This window comes from Salvelinus sp. IW2-2015, linkage group LG16, assembly GCF_002910315.2.
Source record: "Salvelinus sp. IW2-2015 linkage group LG16, ASM291031v2, whole genome shotgun sequence".
Lineage (NCBI taxonomy): Eukaryota > Metazoa > Chordata > Actinopteri > Salmoniformes > Salmonidae > Salvelinus > Salvelinus sp. IW2-2015.
The window spans coordinates 29,012,690-29,020,181 of record NC_036856.1 but is presented as its reverse complement, the minus strand read 5'-3'; the positions used below and the strand labels follow the sequence as shown (position 1 = coordinate 29,020,181).

The window sequence follows — 7,492 nt, the reverse complement described above, 5'->3', positions numbered from 1 at the left end:
CTCAGTCCGGCTATAAAATTACTATAATAGTAATAGTAGAATGCACAAGGTGCAATTTTGAAATTGGGTAGTGCATCATCAGTTCCTCTTGTCATCAAAGTCATTGCATGCATACCTTAAAGAGCTATTTATAACTTGTCAGAAATGTCCCGATCAACTAGCCCATGTCAGCTAAYGTTTTTTATTTATGTTTTTTACCCCATAGATATTGCTGTACATTTTTTGTCACTCAAATATCATATGAATACACATTAGACATGGCAAAATGTATAGAATTGCARGAAATAAGCTTTAAACCTGCAAAATTCTCTCCACCAACAAGAAGGGTGTGAACAGTTTGTATCATGAACAGTGCTTGTGCCCATAGAAATAGACTTGGAGCGTGCGAGCGCATGCAGTGGGGGCACAGAATGTTCCCCAATGCTGGAAGGGGGACCCTGAGTGAAAAAGTTTGGGAACCCCTGCAACAGCCGGCTTCGACAGCATAGTCATAATCAGGGGATATAAAGACATACATATCAAAGTCATCAGCCTTGTAGTCCCATACAAGATGATTTTATACACTATAATGCTGTACTGGCTGGCAGCTAACTTTACTGTCTTKTAGGTCCCCTTGAACATAATACAYCAGTCAAGATAGGCTAGAATAGSCCTACCTGTGCTTTGTCGAGGATTAGCCTGCTAAATTGCAGACCCTGCTGAATCTTGTATGCCACTGCAATAAGGTTGTGGCAACTCACAAATACATTGGTTTGAAAATATATCTACACTAGCCTTGTTACCAATGACTCTATAAAGAGCTTAATGTATTTTCCTGAGTTATATAGTCACTCAGGAATGGATAACTAGAATAGAATAGATTTCAGAACATTTTAGCAGACACTTATCCAGAGAGGCTTACAGCACATCAACAGATTTTTCACCTAGTTGGCTCTGGGATTCAAACAAGCAACCTTTCGGTTACTGGCCTAACACTCTTAATCACTAGGCTGCCGCCCCAGTCACTTGTAAAGTACTGCATAAAGAAATGGTAGTGTTCAAAGTAAAAATATGCTACTACAATAARACAATATAGTATGATGTCACATTTCAATTTGAGAGAAGGGGTAGAATCAGGAAGCTAAAGGTGTGTGTATACAGTAATGTCATTTCCCCCACCCTTCCAATAAAATGTTGAGTGAAATCCATGTCCAGCACAATTAATTTAACATTTGATGGTGTCTGGCTACAATGTAACATTCCACTATCTAGCAAACATTTGACCGTGTGTGTTGGACAACATTCACTCTACCCCTACAGTTTTCGCATCTTCCAAGCTCCATTTAACCCAACGACTTTTCTACAGTGGGTCTGGGATGGTCCATATTTTGAATAGGGGACCGCTAGTTTTGTCGTGAAGACCATTGCCATAAATCGAACATAAATGGAATAAAATACCGATTCTATTACATTATGTTCATTGCCTTTTGCAGTATCGGTGAAAGAGAAGAAGTCCTATGCGCTGTGCTATTCAGCTAACGTTAACATTTATTTCCCTCCGCTGCAAACATCCCTCTCAGAATTATAGTTTAACCTGCAGAATTTTTAGCAAAATGGCGACACTGTAATGGATGGAGGACGAAAAACGTACAGTGTCAAGTGTAATGACAAACTTGCTAATTGTTATTGTTTCCTGCATTGGGAAGGTAGGTCTCATGCTTCGATACACGCGTCTATAGACAATATATTATTATTTGGGGTATCTGGTGTTGACATGTTTAGAGGTTCGTGGTAGCCCTGGTTTTATTGAGCACGGAACACAGCGGACACACTGGCACCATACTGGCATAGAGATGAGATAACGCAAGACGTTAGCTCGACATGCATAATGGTCAGTATGGACTGATGGACTTGACTTCCATTCACCAATTGTGCACTGTCAAGTTACCCGATACTCACTAAGCACTCCATTGTCCTGTATGTTGTAGTTAAGCACCGTTCCAAAAGTTCTTAGCTTTCAGCTACTCAATAGACTCTTTGTTGTTTCTTTATCTACGCAATGGGGCTGTAGCCTACCTGTACCCAATAACTTAACACAGAGGGCTATACCTTTTAAAAGGGGTGTTGTCAAACTCCAGACAGAGCTATACGTGTCACATCTGCAGCCAGTCTGAGATTTGAGTCATTTGACACCTTCAAGTATTCAAACGAACATGGAGCAATGCATTCCTCAACTAATTAGGTCAGATTTGTAGCCACTACCCTAGGCTACCTCCTCAACTTTTTAGAAGACTTACACGAATCATGCACTTGACCTATTTGAAACTTAGACCGATTGTTTCAAAGTATTAAATACTATTATAATCTATTCCCACATTTTTTTGGGGGGGTTCTGCTGTCATGGAATGCCTTTCCCATACTAAAGATAGACTCATAGAATCAAGTGCTATTTGCATGTATAAATATCACTTTGCTCCACTGTGTCCATTCCATTCAAACATGAAAACAATATGTGAAATGCATTATATGGGTATCATGTCTCTGCATGCCCTACTGTGAACTGTAAACCATTGTTCTAGAAACAGATTCCTGCAGTAGCCTACTTTAAAGGCAAAGGGATCTTTGCACTTTGAAGGTAATCTGCCACAACAACTGCTAATGGAGTATGCCCACATTAATAGAACATTAATAACACCTTTCAGTTATGGGAGTCACTCACCCCAGTTACACTGTAGCTGGAATTCATGCAAATTCCGAAGCATTTATAACATATTATGATAATCTATGATTATGACCTAACTCAAATAATATTGACTTTATATGAAAGTTGATCTACAGTTGAAGTCGGAAGTTTACATACACTTAGTTTGGAGTCATTAAAACTTGTTTTTCAACCACTCTACAAATTTCTTGTTAACAATCTATAGTTTTGGCAAGTCAGTTAGTGTATGACACAAGTAATTTTTCCAACAATTGTTTACAGACAGATTATTTCACTTATAATTCACTGTATCACAATTCCAGTGGGTCAGAAGTTTACATACGCTAAGTTGACTGTGCCTTTAAACAGCTTGGAAAATTCCAGAAAATTATGTCATGGCTTTAGAAGCTTCTGATAGGCTAATTGACATAATTTGAGTCAATTGGAGGTGTACCTGTGGATCTATTTCAAGGCCTACCTTCAAACTCAGTGCCTCTTTGCTTGACATCATGGGAAAATCAAAAGAAATCAGCCAAGACCTCAGAAAACAATGGTAGACCTCCATAAGTCTGGTTCAATCCTTGGAGCAATTTCCAAACGCCTGAAGGTACCACGTTCATCTGTACAAACAATAGTACGCAAGTATAACACCATGGGACCACGCAGCCGTCATACCGCTCAGGAAGGAGACGCGTTCTGTCTCCTAGAGATGAACGTACTTTGGAGTGAAAAGTGCAAATCAATCCCAGAACAACAGCAAAGGACCTTGTGAAGATGCTGGAGGAAACAGGTACAAAAGTATCTATTATCCACAGTAAAATGAGTCCTATATCGACATAACCTGAAAGGCCGCTCAGCAAGGAAGAAGCCACTGCTCCAAACCGCCCATAAAAAAACGCCATACAAAGCCAGACTACGGTTTGCAACTGCACATGGGGACAAAGATGGTACTTTTTGGAGAAATGTCCTCTGGTCTGATGAAAACAAAAATAGAACTGTTTGGCAATAATGACCATTGTTATGTTTGGAGGAAAAGGGGGAGGCTTGCCAGCCGAAGAAACCAATCCCAACGTGAAGCACGGGGGTGGCAGCATCATGTTGTGGGGGTGCTTTGCTGCAGGAGGGACTGGCACACTTCACAAAAATAGATGGCATCATGAGGCAGGAAAATTATGTGGATATATTGAAGCAACATCTCAAGACATCAGTCAGGAAGTTAAAGCTTGGTCACAAATGGGTCTTCCAAATGGACAATGACCCAAGGATACTTCCAAAGTTGTGACACAATGACAGCAAAGTCAAGGTATTGGAGTGGCTATCACAAAGCCTTGACTCAATCCCATAGAAAATGTGGTGGCAGAACTGAAAATGCGTGTGCGAGCAAGGAGGCCTACAAATCTGACTCCATTACTCCATCTCTGTCAGGAGGAATGGGCCAAAATTAACCAACTTATTGTGGGAAGCTTGTGGAAGGATACCCGAAACGTTCCCTAAGACAGGGAATCTTTACTAGGATTAAATGTCAGGAGTTGTGAAAAAACAGAGCTTTAAATGTATTTGGCTAAGGTGTATGTAACTTCCAACTTCAACTGTACACTCTGGCTTCACGCACACGCACGCACGCACACAGACACACACACACACACACCACACACACACCACACACACACACACACACACACACACACACACACAAACACAACACACACACACACACACACACACACACACACACACACACACACACACACACACACACACACACACACAGTAAATTCCTCCTTGTGAACCGATTTCCCAGTTTGACTTAATAAATGAGATGGACTAGGCAAGTTATCCTCAAATTGATTATATGTAACTTGACAAGGTCAAATATAAGATGCCAGAATTCGCAGAATGCACGGCATAGCAAAACATCATGTGTACAGTATTGCATCCCAAATGTCACCCTATTCCCTATATAGTGCATTACTCTTGGCCAGGCCCCATAGGGCGCTCTGGTCAAAGGTAGTGCACTATGTAGGGAATAGGGTGCCATTTGGAATACAACTTGAGTCTGCTGTCTTGACGCGCTCATACTGCTATAAATGAAGACGCCAGGGACTACTGTAACGGGAGTACACTGCCCTGAATTATCAACTCAGATGAGCAGCTGCAGTGAGAGATGAGATATTTTAGTAATCCTTAGGAAGGATATAGTACCAAGGACCACATATATTTTAGTAGCAAAAGGAAATAAGGGCAGAATGATTGGATGATGTGGCATACATTGACAATATCCTCTTAGTATAAACCATTGAATCTATAGGAAATGTCCTATTGAAGGTACTTCAGTAGCCAACACTGCCATTGGACCATTGCCATTGAAGGGAACATTTGTGTATCACTTTTAAAACTCAAGTTTTGATACTGTATGATACGCTATATTAATGTGTGGATACATAAAGACCATTTTTATTTCTTTATTACAGGTGGGTTTTCAGAAGACCGTAGAGTGGAACCAATGGTTTGGAACAGATTGGTAAGGAATGACTGCTTTTGAATCATCTATTAGTAAACCACAAGCATTAGTAACATGTCTACAATTGTATTTTGTGCTGAACCATATTAACCATAACCTTTTACTGCAGTTTGCTAAATCAGGGTTTTGGTAGTCTTAAACAAATCTAATTTGAAACCAAAGTATACACTTCACACACATGGTTATGGGCTTAAGAAAAATACACCTGTACCATGTCAGATATGTCAGATATAGAGTTGAAATGTATTCAATTGTGAGTTTGCGTCCCAATATTACACTTTATATCACAAAAGACTGAAATATAACAAAACCATTTGACAAAGAAACACAAGAATTTAAGCTGTTTAAAAAAATATATAMAAATATTAACATTCCACCCATGAGGCCGCTAGTACTGCAGGAAAGGGCTACCTAACTTTGTATACTTCAATAAATGTATATTAAATTCAAAATTTAAGAAAATGTCATGCATGACTGATAATGTTTTTCAGGTTATATTGAAGGAAAGGGATCTTAACGCACAATAATGTGACAGTATGTTGTTGAGGTGTGATGATTGTGAGACGCAGTTGTGTTTTYCCATACATACTGCCATAACACCTGAACCTGTAGCTCAGAGCTGTGAACTGCTCTGATACTATAGCTAGGTGTGATTAGATTAAGCAGAGTCAAATTAAATCTGAGATGTCACTTCCGTGTCTGCATCCCAAATTGCATCCTATTCCCTACAGTATATAGTGCACTAATTTTGACCAAGAGCCACAGGGAATAGGGTAACATTTGGGATGCACACCATTTGTCACTGCCATCTCCAACACTACACTACACTACACTTGGCAGGTCATAGGCAGTGTTAAGTCTATTTCCTGTTACTCTGATTATACCTCCAGTCATACACATAGACCAAGAAGAGATTGACGCAAAACAATATGAGTGTGATTTTAAGTGTTGTTATGTGATCTAGTAATATTGTAATATTTAAATTAATATTCTATTTTCTTGAATGACATACTTTCATGGTACGTTTGATCTATATCCCAGGTAACAGGGGACGTCCTCAGGACAATCACAACGTTCAAAGTTGGTCCCTTACTGGGACTATATAGTGCATCATGTGTAGAGAGAGAGAGAGGTTTCTAGCCCCTTGCAGGTCTCCTGGGGTTTTGACTCCTAAACTCACTGGGCACTCCAGTAACACAGACTTGTTGAAGTGGCTCTACAGTGTCAGCCAATCTGTCTGTTCTCCTCAAACATGTCTGTCAGGTTACAGAGCGTTCCCACCACTAAGGGGCACAATATGATCACTAATGCCTTAACCCCCCCATTCAGAGGAGTTGAGTTACAGGTCTAGATGAACAATGGCACATAACAATAGGCAAGCATTACAGTGATTAATTACTATTTTTGATTTGTCATTGCAGTCTATAATTTTTAGAGAAGTATTTGTAGAGTCTGCCAACAGTGAAGGCAGTCGCTACAAGACAATCACAAAAAAAAGCAATATTTCAGGAGAAAAAAGGATTGAAACATTTTCATTGTGTTCCATACTAAATTAAACTACATTTCTAAGATGCTAACTGTATACAAGATTTACTTATGACTGAAATAGATACGTCTACACCAAGTCTACAGTATGTTGAATGCACATATAAATACAGGTATGTTTAGTGATATTTAAAAGAAATAGAAAGTATTAGTATTTCCAATCTGTAGCTCTGTAGTAATAATATAATCCTCATAATGTGACCACATAATGTCATCCAAATTAACCACAGACAAGAAGGCCCAATCGGAAAAGACGTTTGAACATTTTTGTGCAGATTCCAGGATCAATACAACCAAGGCAGGAAGAATGTTCTATTGATGTGGAAGCTATTCACTCATTGAGCGCCAATTAACCAAAAATGTAAGCCCTGTGTTTGTATTGATTGAGAGGGTAACAGCAGAAGTTTGCCACTAAATTAGTAACAAGGCAGCTGGACCTTTCTGTGATATCTATCAAGGTTGTGGCCATCCTAATTAAATTTCCCATTTATTCTCAGAGTTGGATGTGACATTTTTGAGATTTGAGCGTAGGGCTACACAGGCTAGACTTGACGCTCCGGTACCGCTTGCCGTGTGGTAGCAGAGAGAACAGTCTATGACTAGGGTGGTTGGAGTCTTTGACAATTTTTAGGGCCTTCCTCTGACACCGCCTGGTATAGAGGTCCTGGATGGCAGGAAGCTTGGCCCCAGTGATGTACTGGGCCTTCTGCCAGAGCTGTGATTTATAAATGACCTATAAATGACCG

At 39.8% G+C, this 7,492-nt stretch overlaps 1 protein-coding gene across 2 annotated transcripts in view; it reads left to right on the top strand.

Moving 5' to 3' along the window:
* Positions 1-1,581: 1,581 nt before the first annotated feature.
* The window catches only part of LOC111976139 (zinc finger protein 644-like), a 38,285-nt gene continuing 32,374 nt past the window's right edge, over positions 1,582-7,492 (top strand). For both annotated transcript variants that reach the window (XR_002878889.2, XM_024004895.3), the window contains exons 1-2: positions 1,582-1,685; positions 5,152-5,201. The gene's annotated coding sequence lies outside the window, so the exon portion shown is untranslated. The remainder of the gene's footprint in view (positions 1,686-5,151; positions 5,202-7,492) is intronic.